The sequence below is a fragment of the Pinus tabuliformis genome, chromosome 4_2, assembly GCF_031772625.1.
Source record: "Pinus tabuliformis cultivar Carrire ecotype Pingquan chromosome 4_2, CPIR1, whole genome shotgun sequence".
Taxonomy (NCBI): domain Eukaryota; kingdom Viridiplantae; phylum Streptophyta; class Pinopsida; order Pinales; family Pinaceae; genus Pinus; species Pinus tabuliformis.
Genome location: NC_142304.1, coordinates 169,208,299 through 169,228,573, shown reverse-complemented (window position 1 = coordinate 169,228,573; position 20,275 = coordinate 169,208,299). Strand labels below are relative to the sequence as shown.

Here is a 20,275-nt window from a genome sequence, read left to right as displayed (position 1 = left end):
GAGTGTCTCAAGCACCAATTATGGTTATTTTTATAACTCAATGGGGAACTTGTCCTACATTAAAAAGCTACTTGTTCCATAATGATAATAATGAGGTTTCAATAATGGCTACTACTATAACTCAATGGGATACTTGTTTTTCATTAAGAAGCTACTTTTTCCATAATGATAATAATTAGGTTTCAATACAAATAATCATGCATTGTCAAAATATCAAGATCATGGGTTATATACAAAAGTTATTGTCACTTTTTGAAATATCAAAATGGAGTCGATATGTATATGAGAAGTCAATGCCACTTTTTGAAATGATATCAAAATGCATCCAATATATACATGAGATACAAGAGATAGTTCATAATTGGGAAAACGAGAAGCTCCTCGATAAAAAAAGAGCAATAGTAACCATCAAGTCTGCCTTCTTCCTCCTACAAAAAGATACCCTAGTACAAGTTTTTGTTTGTATTTATGTAATTTAGTTTACACGGTTGGTAAGAGAAACTACAACCCCTATACAATTTTTTTTATTTTTTTATTATGTTCTTCTTTTATAGGATGATAAGTGAAAATTACATCATTGCATGGTATCTTGTAGGTTTTTTCCTGCCATGAAAAAAATATAATTGGCAATTATTGCATTACATGGTATATGGTTGGTATTGTGCTTGGGGAGATTTATGAAGTAAGGGATGGAATGAATCTACATTTATGAAACTCCTCCAAATTGGTTCTAGAGTAGCCATTTGAAATTTTAAAAGGAATGGTTACAATTTACTCTTAAAAAAGGACAACACCTGAAATTCCATACAAACTATCAATAGATGGAGAGAAATTTTTCTATTTATCATACATTAATGAAATTGATAATTTACTTGGTATATAGTGTATGTCTAGGATTTTCTGGTTCCAAGTATATATATTCACAACCTACTATGCAAAGCATATTATGCCACATTTGGAAGATTAATAAATAGTGGTTACGGTCTTCTAGAGCAACTTGGCTTGGAATAATAAAAAATTCAAAAAATGCTAAACAATCTTCATATGTGATATCCCACGAGGATAAAAAAAACTGGACATAGTGGTTACGGTCTTCTAGAGCAACTTGGCTTGGAAAAATAAAAAATTCAAAAAATGCTAAACAATCTTCATATGTGATATTCCACGAGGATAAAAAAAACTGGACCAATGTTATGAGACCCTGAATTGGTAATAAATCGACGAGGAAAAATAGGGAAGAGTTTTAATCGGATCTAGAAAAAACCTGGAAAAAATCATGAAAAATCGGTGAATTCAATAAATAAAGATATACAAATATATTGAATTAAAAAATAATAATAATTTTTTTCATTGATATTCAATAAACCCATGTCCAAACAATGCATAATATCAATATGTCCAAAATATCGTGAATGAATAAGTATCTCATATATGTTATGAGTCAAAACATCATCTAAAGTATTGATTCCTGATTCCTAACTATTGACTACATAGAACTAGACTTCTAAAAGTTTACAAAAAACTGCATACTAATTAGTAAAAAAATAGTAACTAAGATTCTAAGAGTGAGAACTAGAAGTGATTTCTCCCAGTCCTTCGCTTGCTTGACTCTCAAAATTATCCAAGTCATCTAGGCTTAAAAGAGGAGCCTCCTCCAATTGGACCCAATTCATTGCATTTGTATTATGCGGATCTATCTCTTCAAGGTCTATTGGCGAATGATCCAAACCTATCATTATCATGAAACACGGAAATGTGAATTAAATTTTGAACTTGAAGTGAAAATCAAATTATGAAACCTTCAAATTCAAATGCAATTACACATGACTATGCCAAGACTTTTGTTCCTCAAGGCTTAGTGTCTCAACTCTCACCTAATATTTTCCCGTTGCAAAGCTGTAGATTGTAATGGACAAATACAAGGTCATTTAAGTGATTTTGATTCAATCGGTTGTGATTCTTAGAAGGTATTTTCTCAAAAATGCTCCAATTGTGCTCACAACCTGAAGCAATACATGATTGATTTAAGATTCAAATGGTGAATCTCTTCAAATCTGGCGTATCACTACCAAATTTTTTCCACCAAAGACATAGCAAGTGGAAAGGGTTCATGAGTAATAAGTGCTAAGTACATATCAAAGATGATAAATACTAAAAAGACCACAAAATTTAATAAAACATTTAACACACAAAATAAACAAATTTAATGAATTGATGAAGCCTTCAAGCCTCAAAGGGTACTTGGAAACATCTGAGTCATTTTTCATATAGCACTTGTATAAACAAACGATTTGGTAGGTGCCCTATAATCATGTAGTTGGGAAAATATGTGGCTTTGAACTTCTTGATTAGGGAAGCACCTTTCAGTGCATGGTCATAAGTCCTCTGCCAACCTCCCCATCCTCATTAAATTTGTTCTTATCATAAAAATATTGTGGGTTTAAGAAGGACCCAACAACATGTAAGGGGAAATGTAATTTCCGATCCCAAAGTGCATCAATAATGTCCCAAAGAGGCATATACTTTGCCTTCTCATCCCCATATCTTCTTTTGATGGCCTCCTTTGCGAGATCCATTGCCTAATAAATGTAACCCATAGCGGGTTTTCCACCGTCAATCATCCTAAAAGTTCAAACTTTCAAATTCAATGAAATGTAAAACTTTTTAAATGAAATGAAACTTGAAATGAAATTTTAAAATGAAAAAGTTAAAAGACTTGAAGTGGCCGAGAAGTCTGGCAAGGGACTCCGTCACAACAATAATCTCTTCGACATCTTTCTAGAAACCATCATTAAACACAAGTCTCAAGAACATCCTCTTCAGATTTAACTTTTTCTCAACCAAATATTGCAAAGATATGGAATTTGTTGCAAATCTGGTCACTGCAGGTCGAACAATTTCTTTACCTTCAGTGTTTTTTTTCATGGTGTTTAGGAAAATAGTGTGATTGTACAAGTATTTGGTTATGGATTTTTCCTTCTCAACAACCTCATGTATCCAAGGAATTTTACCAATGTCCTCAAGCGTTAAATCTATGTAATGGGCAACAAAATAGGTCTAGAAAATAATGGGGTGATAAATCTCAAAATGTGTACCAACAACCATATAATTAGTTGCAGTGTTGGTGACAATTTGTACAACATGTTATTCTCCCACTTCTTGAACGACTTCTTCCATCATTTCAAAAATCAGTAAGACAATCTCAACCTTGTCTGGGGCATCCTCTGATTTATGAAACATTGTTCCTACTGGACAAGATACAAGGAAATATATTAAATTTCTATTGCTGTGATCTATCCATTCATCACTCATGATGGTGAACCTTGTTTCTACCTACGATGAATGAAACTCAGATAGCACAAATATGACATATTCAACACTGTAACAAAAAATCTATCCTAAGGCTCTCTGATGAAGGAACTTTGAACCCTGGACCAACAATAGCAACAACATCAATCATAGCTTGCCAATAAGGACTTTTGGCATAGTGGAAAGGTATATCAGAATAGTACCAAAAGATAGCAATGGCCTGCCTTGCCTGACTATGGAAATTTTTTTCCAATCAGTGGCATCCAAGGTAGGTTGGGAACTTGGTTTTTTGCAGAGAGAAAGAAAAGTGTTTAGGTTTCCACCTCCAAGATTGAATGTAGGAGGATCCATTTGACCTTGATTTTAACTTAGAATTTGAGGCATGTGTGGGAAACTTGGGTTCAACATTGAGGATTTAATAGAGGGAGATGAAAAGGGGGTATTGGAAGAAGAATTTCCAACTCGAAGAGTTCCTACTTCTACACTTTTTTCTTTTTCTTTCTTGGGGTTTTTCCCATTCAACATTTCAAGGGCCAAAATTGCTTGGTGTTTGACATCTTGGTCAACATTTTTGCAGAGACCTATATTATGAACATGTACCTATGTAACGTGGTACTTGAATCTATAAATTCCTCCACTACATTTCCCTTTCTAAATTTACAAAGGAGCCTAAGGTCTCTGATAACCTTGTCGCAATAAGCCCAAGAAAAGTCCCTCTCCCTCAACATTGTTGTTGTTTTGGACTTGTGTTTAATTTGTGGCTCCTGTAAAAGAAAAAAATAAAAAATTACATATATGTTGTATATATTTGTAGAAATATAGAAACACATATTAAATAATTAATTTTATTTGGAGCTTAGCAATGAAGTAACTTGAATTAGGCTTATACAACAAACAAAAAACATCAATTAAGATTAGCGTCCCAACAAAATCAGTTAGGACTGATTTTTGCATAGCCTTCTTCCATGTTTTACTGGCATGTCTTGTAGTCAGGAGATGTTAAGGGAACTATGGGATTTTACTTCCCAAACAAAACGAATTGTTCAGAAGGCTTAGGTTCTGTTAAAATTGTAATTTTCTTTGCCTTCTCAGACTAATAATGTTTTTCTAGCCCTTTCTTCACTGAATTTTCCTTATTTTCATTTCATTTCTAGTAATGATATGGTAACTCAAATATGGTAAGCAATGACACTATTATTGAAGTTTCCCTGATTGGATCCAACCTCCAATCTCTAACCCATACAAAATTCTAAACATCATTATGGAGAAAAATTTGAAATGGCTTTCCTCAATTGGATACATGTTAGAATTACAACTGAAATTACTACATTTTTAAGGGCATGAGTAAAAAAGTGGGATTGTAAAAGAGAATGCATCCTAAAGAACGTGTTAGAAAATGAAAAGTGGAAGCTTGTTAACTTATTTTCTTTAACCTTGGTACTTTCTTATGAATCTTAGTTATGTTCTTTATGTTCCTTTAATTATATATTTTCATCAAACATTATCAAGAAGCAAAAACAACAAAGAGGACACAAATGGAGCCTCACATGCAGGGCAAAACCCCTCCAAGGGCTAAACCTAAAAAATCTTCTCTTCTTAGAATTTGTTTCAAATGAGATACAAAGACTCAATCCCTAGACCAAGTCCTTTTCTCAGTACCAATTCAATGCTTCCTAAAGTCCTTTTTGAATCTGTACTAAACTTCTACACATTGCAACTTCGATTTGCTAGCTACAAAACTGCTACTCGACCTACAACTTCAACCTACAATTTTGGCTTTGCGGCTCTTGAAGAAACCCTAATACAACCTCCTTCTGGGACCTTCCAAGAGCAAGATAACTCTTCCTAAGGTCAACGAGGTCTAGACAATTTTTCCTTCTTTCCAGCTACAAGTTTCTGCACTTCATCCTACTGTAATTCGACCCTGCAACACTGACCTCTTCTTGCAACCCAGAAACCATAGAACTTCGCACGTGTGAGAGAGAAAGAACCCATAAAATAAGAAATTTCATCCTTCTTCCTTCTTCTTGATCTTCTCTCTCCTTCTTGCAGCTACCCAGCTATAGATTAAACTTTTTTCTTGTGGATCGAACTTGTGAGTAAGTGTGTATCCAAATTAAGTTGAACTACTCTTTATATAGAATTCTCAAGAGGTCGAATTCCATCCTTTAGGCTAACTTGAGGATCCAATGGCTGACTTGTATTCTTGGAGATTCCAGGACTTTATAGACTCAAAAATAATTCTTTTTGCAATTAAAAATTGCCCAGAAGGGTCTTATAAATATGATGTCAACTCCTTTGACTCTTGACAATAACTTCTAAGACTTAACAAACCCTAGAATCATGAAGAACATGCTCTTACCTAAAATACCATCAATAATGAGCATGAATCCCATGCTTTGATAATAATGATTTTCTTTTATTTTTCTTGTTTGTTGCATAGGATAAATATTGAAATGAGTACAACAATTATGAAGACCAAAACTAGTTACATTTCTCAACAGGACGATCATGAAAATGTAACTCCTAATAGTTGGAAAACAAAAAAGTGAAAACAATTTGAGATCAAAAAATGAAATGTCCTTAATGGAAGTACCGAAGGAAATTACTTCAGTATTACCATGGGAAATAGCTAAGTTCGACAAAATAGGAGCACATAAGAAGGTATCGTTGGACTGTGGAAGTCTAGTGCACCACCAACAATGGACTGTGGACAAAGGATCACTAGTTTATAATGTAGAATAAACACCCAATCAAATGAAATTTGGGGAGAACACTATGGACAATGGCATCTCAGTCTCTTCTGAGAAGTGAGAGTTACAACATCTGTGAACCATAGTGTATGAGAAGTCTATGAACTTCTCAATATCTTTTGAGAAGTGTGAGTTATGACATATGAATTTTAACCTAAATAAACCACGCGATATAAACCATGTTGCAAACCTAAAAATAGTTCTCGCCGAGTCCAGCTCTGAAAATAGCCAAAGCCACCGGAATCATAATTAATCTTTGAGTCGTGAGTCAAACTCAATCAACATGAGTTGACTCACCCAAATTCAAATCTGCTTGTTTGCTAGCCGATCAGACTCGGACTCATGAATAATCGTGATTGATTGTCGATTGTTGTAACACATGAGCACTTAATATAAGATGATTAAGAATGATAATAATAAATGAATCATTTTCCCATTATACTTCCCACAACCAGGATAAAGAAGATGTACAATACTATGTTGTCGATGGATTCTTGAAGCACCTCTATCAGTGATCCGATACTCCCCCTTAGCGAAAAGTATGGAGCTGAATAATTTTTACATAATAATTTTTCCTTTCTTTTTCACATAATTGATGATAAACACTTTCCTCACCATTTACAAGGAGATAAATACATATAAAGTTGAGAAAATTCCTAATTAAATACAACTTGCAAATTGTAAAATGTGCACTATCTTTAACCAACCTATAATAAAACATGGTATGATCAACAATACATGCTTTAAGAATTGAAATAACTTATGTTGGAAACAAATTCTGGAAGTTGTTTACAACTAAAATAAATTTTGTTTTCAAACCACATTCATTAATTATTTGCATAAATGGAATGAGAGGTAGCAATGAGTACAACTCCAATACCATATCCATCGTTGGACAACTTAATGGCAATATGCTAAGTTGTTTCCTCTCCAAGGAGTTCCACAATAACCAATTGCAAATTGTTTCTAAATTTAGGATAGTGCTCATAAAGACCAACATCCATGGCAATAATTGTTCTCTTCATTTTGTTTGTTGCATCACTCTTCACCCTCCCACCTACTACGCCTGGAGCTCCATCTCTAGCAATCTTTCTTGAGTATTCTCACAATTCCATATGCTTCATACCGAGTTGCTCCTTTTGTGACTAAATCACAGACTTCCACAATTAACCTTTGTATTTAAAAGGGACATTTGAAATATGCAATACTTTTTTATATATATTAATTCTACATAAATTGCTAAAATATCATTCAAATAACGAGTCACATGAAAATTAATATTGAAATAAACATGACGCTTACCCCTAAAACATCTTTCATAACTCTATCAACTTCTCTCAAATCCACAAATTCATCTTGATGCATGACTGAGACAAATGGAGTCCTGCAATAAACATTAATTTTTTGTAATGTTTGGAGACTAGTAAGAAGTTAATAAACATGAATTGCTTAACATATATAGGGAGATGTTGAAATATGAAATATCCAACTATTTTAACAGTTGTAGCAACTTCAAAAATATGTGCAAAACTCTATAATCCTTTTCAAGGATTTCTAAATCTCAATTCAACAAACTAATACAACGGGTTATGTCATACATGGTTAATTTCTTACATGTTTGGGACAGAAATGTAGTTAGAACATAGTGTCAAAATTACTCTATTCTTCACACATGCTAGAATCATATTTGATGGCTTGATATACAACTTTCCATGTAGAAGCTTTACATTAGAACACAAGGGGGAGAAACATGGGAATTGAGCCACAACATGTTTAGAGAAAGCAAAAAATTATCACAATGATACTATATTTTGTTGCATGGGATATTCCTAAAATACTTAGTAGATGTGCATGAAACAAGTTCCTTGCCAATCAATTGGACAATCATCCCATTATTCTTTCTGATAGGTGCAACTACTGACTTGGGAAAATTGTGTTGAAACAAAATTATAATCAATGCAATGAAAAAATTGTACACAAAAATCTCTGCATACAAACCTAAGGATAAATGGATCAAAGAGGCTTGAAGTGGTCACATCTCCAAAAATATTTGGCTTCTCTTCCATCCTAAGAATCACCCTTCTCACAATGTCATCAAGATACATTTCCAAAACCAATTTCTCAAAACCCTGAAGAAAACTACAAAGAACCATTAGAACTTCTTCAAACTATAAGTCAGGTAGTCAATAACCCTACAAAGTTAATCAATGAAAAATTTCATGCTAGAAATTAGGAATTTACCTTATTGCCTAGATTCAAGCTATCTGCATCAAAATCATCATCATAACGAGTCTGTGGCAAATGAGATGACCAAAAATTTCCTCATTCCATGTTTATTACCTAATTAACAAATCCAATTCCAAATATTTCTTAGAGTCCAAACTCCATAAGAAAGGTGAAAAATGAATATTAATTGATATATTCAGGAAAAGAAGTATACTTAGCAAGATTATAGAGTGGGAAAATGAATAGTAAAAGGCGAAAGGTTACCATTCGACCATATTTTAAAAGATGACATTGAGTTATTGTATCTGCTCGCCTACATACCATGCATTGGTTCCTATCCCAAGACTTACTACGACCATAACATCTTCATTGTAATAGTGTGCTCCAACTAGTGTTCCAACAATATCATTAACATGAAAATGTCAAATCAAATATGAGCCTTAGAATACTCTACAAAACAACCAACAGTCAACTTTGAAGACACTTATTTTTTTACAAACTTGCAAGCCTTGCATCCATTTAAATCATGTCAAAATTGAAAAAAATAAATCAACATGATAAAATATTTCCTTGAGGCTACTATGAAATTTTTTTGTTCACAACACCATGATACAATTGATTTTGAAAAGTCTATCATATTTTCTAGAGACATCTAGTATGAAAATTTTCCATTTACAACACCATGATGTCATTGAACTTGAGTTGATTTATTTTGTTAGCTCTATCAAGCTCCTGAATAACAAAGACGGATAATTTTAAGACTCCAAGTAATAGACAAATAAAAAACTATATGATAAGACTTGAAATTATATTATTCACAATAAATGTAAGCAAGAAAACAACTGAAATGATAATTGCGTGGCTCTTGAAAAATCTATCATGCAATATCAATTTCTTATATATCAACTATACCAATGAAAATATAAGTTATATTAAATTTTCCAAGGCTACAACTCACATATTCAGCCCTTTTTGAGAAATTTCTTGTTCTAAGCAAAGCCCAACCTCTTTTCCAATCTGTAAATGACTGAATATGTTATTAATACTTAGATGCAGTCACTTTAGAATATCAGTTTCTCATTGAAATTCCTCATAACATGTACCCATGCAAATCAATTATCAGTTACTTTGATAATGGGTATGATTCCATTAGCATAACTACTTAGAAGACACTTTAAAAAATTAAAGGTTACATAAAGTTTTTAATGACATGTTAGAGAATATTAACCAAAGTTCTCATGAAATTACTATAATTCACAACGAAGAAAGGGATTCTTGATAATTAAGCATAGATACAACAAAATATATTTAGTAAATTTAGGCATAGGCATTGAGGCAACTTCAAGTCACTGGCTAGTAAACCATTAATTGGAAATATGAGAAAATTGGATTTGACACAATTAAATTACAAATTTACAATCAACACAAATGTGGTTTAGTAGAAGGTGAGTGGGCCATAACACCATTAATTGCACAATCCAATAAAATTTAAAATTTAAATATGTATTATGTATATGTGAAATGAAATTTAATGGTCAAAATTTATATAAGATTACCAATCGTACAATGTTTAAAATTTTGCAGAACATCAATTTTTACATTCTAGGTTTAATTTAAAACATCATATATGTCCTAAAACTAAAAAACATGTTATTATCAAAATGATCAACATGCAGGATCATCTCAAAGTTGTGATTGAAGTTGTCTCTAAGTTGTTCTTTGACTCCCCACCAAGTGTCCCCTCACCCACAAAGCTTTTTTTATTTCCAAGGCCTTTTCCCAAAATTGCTTCCTTTTGGATCTTATCATGCCTTCATCATTGTCTTCATAACAACTATGTCCACCACCTAGATAGAACAACAAAACAATAATTTATTGGAGATTTCAATATGTCCAAGTTCACTAAGTGAACAAGTTGTTAATATGTTTTCATAATATTAAAAAACAAGAGCTTAAATTTTGTTATCCATTCAATAAGTGAACTTGTAACTGAATTACAAAATGACCTGCATCCCCTGAAGTCTAGAATCTCTTTTAAAATTTTGGCACTTTCAACAGATTTAGTGAATTCCAATTGAATCCTATAAGATTAAATTGAGCTAATATACCATCTTTTTTGAGTTTCTTAGCATCTATCAACTCCTACATTCTCTATAATAAATTCACCCCAACCAAGGTAGTATAATGTACAAGCAAATCCAATACATGCATTTCATGTATTTGAATGTGATACATTCAAGTACATAGAATTGAGTGTATTACTAAAGCAACCTCATAGTTTCCTGATAAATATTGATGTCAAGAAATAGAAAGTGGTATTTGGAAAACAAAGTAGTATAATGCACAAGAAAATCAAAATAAACGCATTACAAAATACATAGCAAATTGAAGTTATAACTACATTAACATAATAGTTTTCCTAATAAATATTGATGTCATTTTTTCCTGATAAATATTGATGTCAAGAAATAGAAAGTGGTATTTTGCAAACAAATTAGTATAATGCACAAGCAAATCAAAATAAATGCATTACAAAATACATAGAGAATTGAAGTTATAACTACATTAACATAATAGTTTTCCTGATAAATATTGATGTCAATAAATGGAAACTGAGAATATCATCTCACCACTAGAAAAATGGCTTCTTACCTTTGATTTGAAACTGATTGCATATTTGATGTAGAGAGTAGCGGTCTCCTATGCTAATATCATAATTTTTCTCAAACACCAAATGCCTAAATATTGCCTTCAGATCTTGCTTCAATATAAAGTTACAAGAAATAACACATAATCATTTAAAAGAAAAGATGCCATTTCCTTGCACGGGCCAAACTGAGCACTTCAAAGAGCGCATCATGGATGGTACCCATTTTTTCGGCACTAACTATACTCGATTAATCCACTGGAACAAAATAACCAACACATGGATACTCAAACAAGTGCATGTAATTGGCACATGAAAATACACGTTATTATCAAACTAGTAACAACAAAGAGAGACTTCACCATTTGAGTTCATTTTTATGACCATCAAAGAAAAAAAGCGCCTTTCTCTAGTCTAAAATGCTATACTCTTTCATTATAGACTTCCATTGGAAGCTTCCAAAATCCACAAACTGTTTCTCTAAATAATATCTTCCATTGGGATCAACATAGGCTGGCCCTTTGTTTAAATACTTTTCATAATGACGAGGGGTAATTGACATTATAGGCTTGTTGTTCAATTCTTTCCTTAATATAAAAGTGGAATGACCTTGAAAGTGCCACTATATATCATCAACTATGGTTGTAACCACCTTGTAATGAAACAAACTCCAAAGCTGAGATCAAAACCCATACCAAACATATTATTCTTTATAGGTCTTGTATGATAAATGGGCACAAATTCTTTCAGGACATAAAGGAGGTAATCTCTTGTCCACTTCACAGTAGATCCATGTTTAGACCTGCCTATAGAAAAAATAGTTAAAGTAGGCATAAGATTTATATCCAATAAATGAATAAAAGGAATCCAAACTTGAATTACAGAAACATGAAGAACACTAAAAGATAGTAATATACATGAGGTGAGGAGTGTTGGAAAATGGAAAGTGGCAGTTATTAATCTTATTTTCCTTAACCATGATAATTTCTTTTAAATATTAATTACTTCTTTAGTTAGATATTGTCATCAAACAATATCAAGGACAATAACAACAACAATAGAGGACACAGATATTAGGTTCTAAACTAGGGAAAAACCCTCCAAAGGGAAAACCTGAAAACTCTTCTCTTCTTAAAATATGATTCAAATGAGATACAAAGACCAAATCCCTAGACCAAGTCCTTCTCCTAGTACCAGGTCATCTGTCCTTCAAGTCCTTCCTTGGTTCTGCACCAAACTTCTACACACTACAACTTCGACCTGCCAGCTTCGATACTACTACTCAGCTTGCAACTTCGACCTTGCAATTTTTGCCTTGAAGCTTCTAAAGAAACTCTAGATTAGCCTCCTCTTGAGACCTTCTTGGAGAAAGATAGCTCCTCCTAAGGTCAACGAGGTCTAGATATAGTATCCTATAGAAATTTTGTGTAGATTCAAAACTCCTCATGTAATTTACTAAACATAAAACTCAAATCTATTCTACTCATATGTGGAACTCAATTCACGATCAAGAAATGAAATCATAAACCTGCAACATGATTAAACAAACATACATATAGATTTATCTAGGGGAAAGAAATTGCTAAAATTCCCTTCCTATCTGTATTGCATTAATCAAGGAATCTTGATCAATACAATACGCTTGCTCAATATTGAGCACAACGTCCTGCAAGTGTATCTTCTATCTTGCTTCTTCATTGACTGACTCTGGTCAATACTTAACCAATTTCTCAACATGCCAAACTTCTATTTCCTTGCATTTTTCATTGAGGAATTAGGCCCCTATTAATGAAGAATTCCTCAATCTAGATTACACAGTTCATCTAGGTTGATCCTTTGACTACATGCACCACATATACAACTTGGAAAATTTTACAACTGATAATACACATCCCTTGAACTCCAATCTCAACTAGGTAACCCAAATTCTCTGCATGCATGAGATAGTTTAGGTTGATTGATCAATTAACTGGTTGATAACTGAGTTGTGACTGACTACACACCCCACTACTAGAGCCTCCACTAGTTCCTCCAACAGTTGGAACTAGTTTAACTAACCATAACTCAATTTAACTGATTCAAGTTGTTACAACTGAAATTAACTCAACCTAGGCTCCTAAAATTTAGGAATCACTGCACACAACTGAATTTCATGCCCCTAACTCGAATTAACTGAGCTAACTTAGTGATGAAAACCATGCCACCTCATTTAACTCATCCAAGTTGTTTATTGATGTGGAATTTCAATTTTTCTCTCTAGTTTTACCAAGGAAAGTCAAAATGATATTTTCTTGCTGCATTTTCAACTTATCCTTCCCCTCTAGCTACAAGATGTTGTACCTCATCCTACTACAACTCGATCCTGCAATTTTAACCTCCTTCTACAACACCAGAACCCCTAGAATTTCGCATGTGTCAGAGAGATAGATCCCAAAACCAAGATATTTCATCCTTCTTTCTTCTCTTAGGCCTTTGAAGCTCCTTCTTCTAGCTTCCGAACTAGAGATAAAACTCTTTCTTGATAGATCGAACTTGTGGAATGAGTGAGTGCCAAATGAGGTCAAAATATTCCTTTATATAGCCTTCTCAAGGGGTTGAATGCCCTCCTGTAGGTTGAATTGATGTTCCCAGGGTCAATTTGTACTTTAGGAGATTCTAGGACATTCTAGACTAAAAAATAATTCTTTTTACAAATATATTTTTCCCGAAAGGGTCTTATAAACATGATGTTGACTCCTTTGAATCATGACAATAAATCCTAAAATCTAATAAACCCTAGAAGAATGAAGAACATGCTTTTACCTAGAAGACCATCAATAATGAGCATGAAACCCATGCTTTATAATAATAACTTTTCATTTTCTTCTCTTGTTTATTACATAGGATACATATTGAAATGAGTACAAAACTATGACAACCGAAAGCAGTTGCAATTTCAAGACGCCCTCTTAACTAGGGAGGTATTCATAATTGTACAACTAGTACAACATCATATCTCAAATTGAAGAGTTCTCATAAGAAGAGTCAGATTAATAAGGCATATTGTAAGCATCATCACCATGACAAAACTGTCTCAGAGGCCTAACTAGACAAGCTCTTCTTTAATAAAGAGCATTATGTTGGGAGGATTTTCGTGTGATACCACACTACATCTACAAGGTACATACCCCATCCAAATGTCTTCAAGGTATGTAATTTTAGGACTATTCTTATCTTAGATCTCTAATCCTGAGTTCTCAAAGAATATTGGTCCTCTTTGACCACTCTTTTCTTGGATACTTGTCACATCCTCAAAGAGTGTCCATACCTTTCCTTTCTTTGATGTTATATCCTCAAGGAAACCACAAATGCTTATCCAACCCTCCATCATTCTCTCTTCATCACCCGAAGAAGAGAATGCACATGTGATGTCCAAGATCACTCCCTCTCAACCAGAGAGGACATCCCTATTCTCCTTTAATATTGAGAATAGAACCTTCCTCCTATACAAGGAGACTACTTTAATCACTTTCAAAATCAGAGGAGATGTAGACTTCCTTTCTATTTGGGAAGTCACCATCACAAACCTTACAACTTGTCTTCAGAAAAGTATCAACTATTAGTTCCTTATAGCTACTTGAATCCCTCTTTCCTCTGCATCATCGAGCTTTTCTTCCTTTCAAGGTATCATGGAGCCACCTTCTCTCTTCAATCTTGTCATAGGTTCCAGGTTAATCTTCTTGCACATCACTTTCTTCTTCGATATGAAGGCATTGCACAAAGGCTTCCTAAACTTCAAGCTGGTCATAGCTTCTTCTTGAAAGTGATCCTCCTTTGACCTTCAGGTTATCTTTTCGCATTGCGACCTTTTAATCCCAAGATGTTCACATCTTAACTTCACAGTTTCTAGGTACTATATATTGAGATTCCCTTAATAATCCTCATACATTTTCATCCACACAGTTTAACTTTCTTCAATTGTAACCATGTATTCCTTCAACACTTTTCCAGGTAGAAAAATAACATATTAACCAGATAACCAAATCATAAACAAGTTAGAATTACCTCACCGTGATGACCTTCTCATTCCATCAACATCCTCATCGACCATCTCCATTTGAAAATTCCTTCATGCATCAGAGTGACCAAGAATCGAACTTGATTACCAAGTTACAATTTTTTCTTCTGGAGACTATACTAGATGTTAATCATTATCTTACACATTCTAGAGAAATTATTAATCTTTATACATCCTTAAGTAAGTCAAATATTATTCTTTTCAAGCATCACATATCCATATAACTAAGCATATTTTATGTCCAACTTTTTCTTCACAAGATTCTATACATATGAATCTTATCCAAAGTTTTATACCCAACATGCATTCCTCTGCTTTTATCCGATCATCTAGCTATTTATATATCTCACAAAGAGCCTGCATCCTGACCCATTGCATTTATTCATTCCTTTAGCAGTATTGTTTCCACATTACATGGAATGCATATTATCCTTGTCATAGTGCTTCTACTAAGAACCTTCCAAGATGATGGTTATTCTAGGATCATGATGATCCACTTAAGCAAGATGAAAACCTCTAACATAACGTTATATATTATCTGGTCTAATTTTCTATCCTAGATGATCTCTACAAAGCAACTTAATCATGAAAATTCCAAATATGCTACTATCATATGCTTATTTCCTATGATGCTTATGCAAAACATACTATCTAAAAGAAATATTAATCTTCAAAAAGAACGTGACAGTTAGTGAATCTTCTTTAGTAGTAAAGATCCTTCACTTCTTCCTTCTTTGCCTTTTTCTCAGGTTCTCCTGCTGCTTTCGCTACAAGAACTTCACTCCTTTCCTTTATCTTTTTGTTTTGTAGGCTTGGGAAGTCCCTCTTAAAGTGTCCAAACTCATTGCAATCGAAACATTGAACCATGGACATGTATTTCTTCTCAGACTTACCAAACTTTCCCTTCCTTAGCTTCTTGACTCGGGCTAGAAAAGCTTGAGATTTCTTATCTGATCCAATATCACCATTAACCTTGATCCTTGATTCTTCCATTATTCACAACCCCCAAAACTCATCAAAGGGAGTTTAATCCTTCTTGGAGTAGATGCTTGTTGTAAAGCTTCTCCATTTTGGTGACAATGTATTCAGTACACAAATGGTTACTTCAGAATCAGTAATTGGTTCCCCAAGTCCTTGCAAATGGTCTCTTAGGTGAGGTATTCTCATGAGAAAGGATGCCAAATCCTCATCCTTTGATTTATTCATTCTATACAACTTATTCCTCAATGACATATTTTGTCCTATTGTACTTACCAAGTACAAATTCACTAGCTTATCATACATAGCCTTGGAAGTCTTCAAATTTGCACGAATGGAAAAAGAGAATCTTTAGTGGATCCCACTATGATCCTTTGTGCCCTTACCTCCCTTTTCTTGTATTTTTCTAGTTCTTGTGTCTTATCTTTCTCAAGTTCAATAATTTTCCCAGTAACATATTCCATTACTTCTTGTTCTGTGAGTATCGAGTCAATTATTTTATTCCATTCTAGATAGTTTGATGCCTCAATAAGCTTATTTTGTTGGGTTGTGTTATATTCTTTCCACGACTAGCCCACGTAGTTAACCGGGGGGTTAGAGGGGGCGCAGAGCCCCCCTTCGTTGCGCTGATTGTGTAGCGGGGGGGGGGGGGGGGGGTCACAGGGGGTTTGAGGTGTACTCGTAACCCCACTTTATGGCGTTCGGGGCAGCGCCCCGGAAAATTTTGGTTTTGGACCCTCTGTTAAGTTGGGCGGACCCACCTATGGTTTTGTGCATGATTTTCGCACATGTTTTTGGACGCGATGGTTTTCGGTCCATGGTATTGGATGCTTCGACATGTATAAATATGTATTGTAACACTGAAAGGAACATAATGAAAAATCAAGCTGGTAGTCCCGGTTTTGGGATCTAGGGGAAAATCTCTGTGTATATATGTTTTATGTGTTATGCTCTTGCATTTTTTGTTTTATGTGTTTTAGAATTCGTATGCAGGTAATTTCTGTACGAGGTTAAAACCTACATTTGGTATCAGAGCAGTTTTGGCTTCAAGGGGACGCCTTTGTTGCTGAGGGGTTTCGCTCGGGCCTGTGGTAGACCCTTTTCAGTGGGAGATCTGTGAGATCGATTCTGGTGGTGAAAGAAGATGGCGAGCAGTGGAAATATAGAGATTGAGAAATTTAATGGTAAGAGTTTTGAGTTGTGGAAACTCAAGATGGAGGATCTGTTGGTGGATAAAGATCAATGGATTGTGGTAGATCCAGGTACTAAACCAACGGGAGTGTCTGATGAAGAATGGAAGAAGTTGGATTAGAAGGAAAAGAGCACAATACGATTGTGTGTCTTAGATTCAGTATTGTTGAATGTATCAGGGGAAGCTATGGCGAAGGCTTTGTGGGACAAGTTAGGGACTTTGTACCAATCTAAGTCTCTGGTGAATAAACTGTTCTTGTGGAGAAAGTTGTATAACCTGAGGATGAAAGATGGAGACTCGGTGACAGAGCATCTGAACGGATTTAATACTGTGGTAAGTCAGTTAGCATCTATTGATATTAAAATTTTAGATGAAGATAAGTGCATCAGTTTGTTGTGTTCTCTACCAGATTCATGGGATAGTATGGTTATTGCAATAGGTAGTAATGCAACTGCCTTGCAGTTTGATGAAATAGTCTCATCCTTGTTGACGGAGTAGATGAGACGAAAAAATATGGAGAGCTAGAATGGTGATGCCTTGTTTGTATGAGGACGGTCCCAGAACAAAAAAAAAAAAAAAAAACAAAAAACAAAAAACAAAAAACAAAAAACAAAAAACAAAAAACAAAAAACAAAAAACAAAAACAAAAAACAAAACAAAAAAAACAAAAAAACAAAAAAACCTATAAAGGTGGTGTGCTGGAAATGCGGAAAGGAAGGGCACTACAAAAGGGACTGTAAATCTAAAGCTCCTGATAAAGGAAAGGGATGTGATGATGCTCCTTCTGCAGAGGCGAAAACCACCTCAGATGAAGGTGGGGAGGTGTACTTGGCTTCTTCAAGTACACATGTAGATCATGAGGAATGCTTGATTGACTCAGGTGTATCCTTTCACTTCACTCCCCATAGAAAGTGGTTCTGAGAGTATGAGAAATATGATGGTGGTGATGTCTTCTTAGGGGATGATAGGAAGGCTAGAATCATTAGTCACGGAAAGGTAAAGTTGAAGTTGCAAGGTGGAAGAGTTAGAAAACTTCCGGGTGTTCTACATATTCCTGCATTGGCTAGAAATCTGATTTCTGTAAGCAAGCTGGATGATGCAGGTGTAAAAACAGTGTTCGAGAATGATACCTGCAAAATGGTTCGGGGAGCATTGGTATTGATGCGGGGAGTTCGAATTGGAACTCTGTACAAGCTGCAAGGTAGCACTGTTATTGATGGGTGCAATAGTTATGTGGTTCCTGGAAGTGGATCAAAAAATCTAGTGGTCTCTAGAGAGAAGACCATGTTGTGGCATCAAAGGCTTGGACATATTGGAGAGAAGGGCCATTGAATACTTCATGGTAAAGGTATGGTAGAAGGTATGAGTAATAGCTCTCTAGATTTTGATTTCTGTGAAAATTGTGTATATGGGAAGCAAAATCGGGTGAGTTTCCCCTCTGGTAGTAAGAGGGCGAAACAGATATTAGAACTTGTGCACAGTGATGTGTTTGGACCTGTGAAGGTTCCATCACTGGGTAAGTCTATGTGTTATGTATCATTTATAGATGAGTTCTCAAGGAATACTTGGATGTATTTCCTTAAGAAGAAATATGAAACCTTTGACAAGTTTAAAGAATTTAAGGCTCTCGTGGAAAATCAGACAGAGAAGAAGATAAAGGTGTTGAGGACAGATAATGGTGGAGAGTTTTGCAGCAAGGAATTTGAAGAATTCTTTAAGAAGTGTGTTATAGCATGACAGAATACTACTCCATATACACCTCAGCAAAATGGAGTTGCAGAAAGAATGAACAAGATGTTGACGGAAAGGGCAAGAAGCATGCTCAGTGGTGTTGGGTTAAGACAGGAATTCTGGGCAGAGGCGGTGGAGACAACATGTTACTTGGTCAATAGATCACCTTCATCAGCGTTGGAGGATAAGACTCCACAAGAGGTATGGACTGGTAAGAAACCCTCTCTTTCACATCTAAGGGTATTTGGATGTGATGCATATGTACATGTTCCAAAGGAGAAACGAACCAAGTTGGATAGTAAATCTGAAAAGTGCATCTTTATTGGGTATAAGGATGGTTTAAAGGGTTATAAGCTTTGGAACCCAGTCACACGGAAGGTTGTGTACAACCAAGATTTGGTGTTCATAGAGGTAAAAAATATTATTAAACATGAAGTCCAACCAAAGGAACCTGAGAAGATAGAGTTTGAGCTTAAGGAGGAAGAATCAGACTCTACAGTAGAGGAAGAATCAGAAGATGAAGACCCACAAACTCCGGGTGTGAGAAGATTAGTTCGAGAAAGAAGGCAACCAAAAAGGTATAGTCCATCTACTTTCTGTTAAAATTTTGCTTTATCTATTACTGACGATGATCCCAAAACTGTGAAGGAAGCAGTGTAGGAATTTACAGGGTAAGTTCCTCAGAAAGAACACCAGAAGGACACCGCTCACAACCAGATCACAGATCAATACACCAGTATTTTTGACGTGGTTAAAACCCTCAAAGAGGGAAACAGTCCACGGCCTGCGCCAACGTGGCTACTACAGGCAATTTATTAATCAAAGAATGAAAATTTACATAAGCTTCTCTCATGCACGGATTACCCGAACAATGACCCTCCATGCGCTTTAAATAGAACTCATGGACCAATCGGGTGTCAAGCCATGGATCAAGTGTCGGTAATACCGAGGAGAGAATGAACCGTCCGATCACTACATATCGTGACCGTCGGATTGTAAGTTACAATATGTACAACGGTAAAGAAACACACTTTACCTAACTCTATACCTAACTCTAAACTAGACCAAGTTGTACTTAACTATTTCCTATGTGTCAGAATATCCTAACATCCCCCCTTAAGAACAACTTGGGATAGGATTGAAGGATTTACAAATATGACACAATAGGAGAAGGAAGGAGGCACTAGAGCCTATCCCCCCTTAGTGACAACTTCCTGAACTCCAAGCATATATCGAAGTTTAGTGAACTTCGCCTCTATGAGAGCCTTTGTGAAGATGTCTGCAACCTGATCATCTGTTGAACAATATTGCACTTCAAGAACATGGTCATGAATGAGCTTTCTGATGAAGTGCATGTGTAGTTCGATGTGTTTGCTGCGCTG

The 20,275-nt window shown here is 34.9% G+C and overlaps 1 pseudogene; it reads right to left on the bottom strand.

The window, feature by feature from the left end:
* Positions 1 to 9,901: 9,901 nt before the first annotated feature.
* On the bottom strand, positions 9,902 to 15,985 carry LOC149168719 (uncharacterized; annotated as a pseudogene).
* Between the last annotated feature and the right edge of the window lie 4,290 nt (positions 15,986 to 20,275).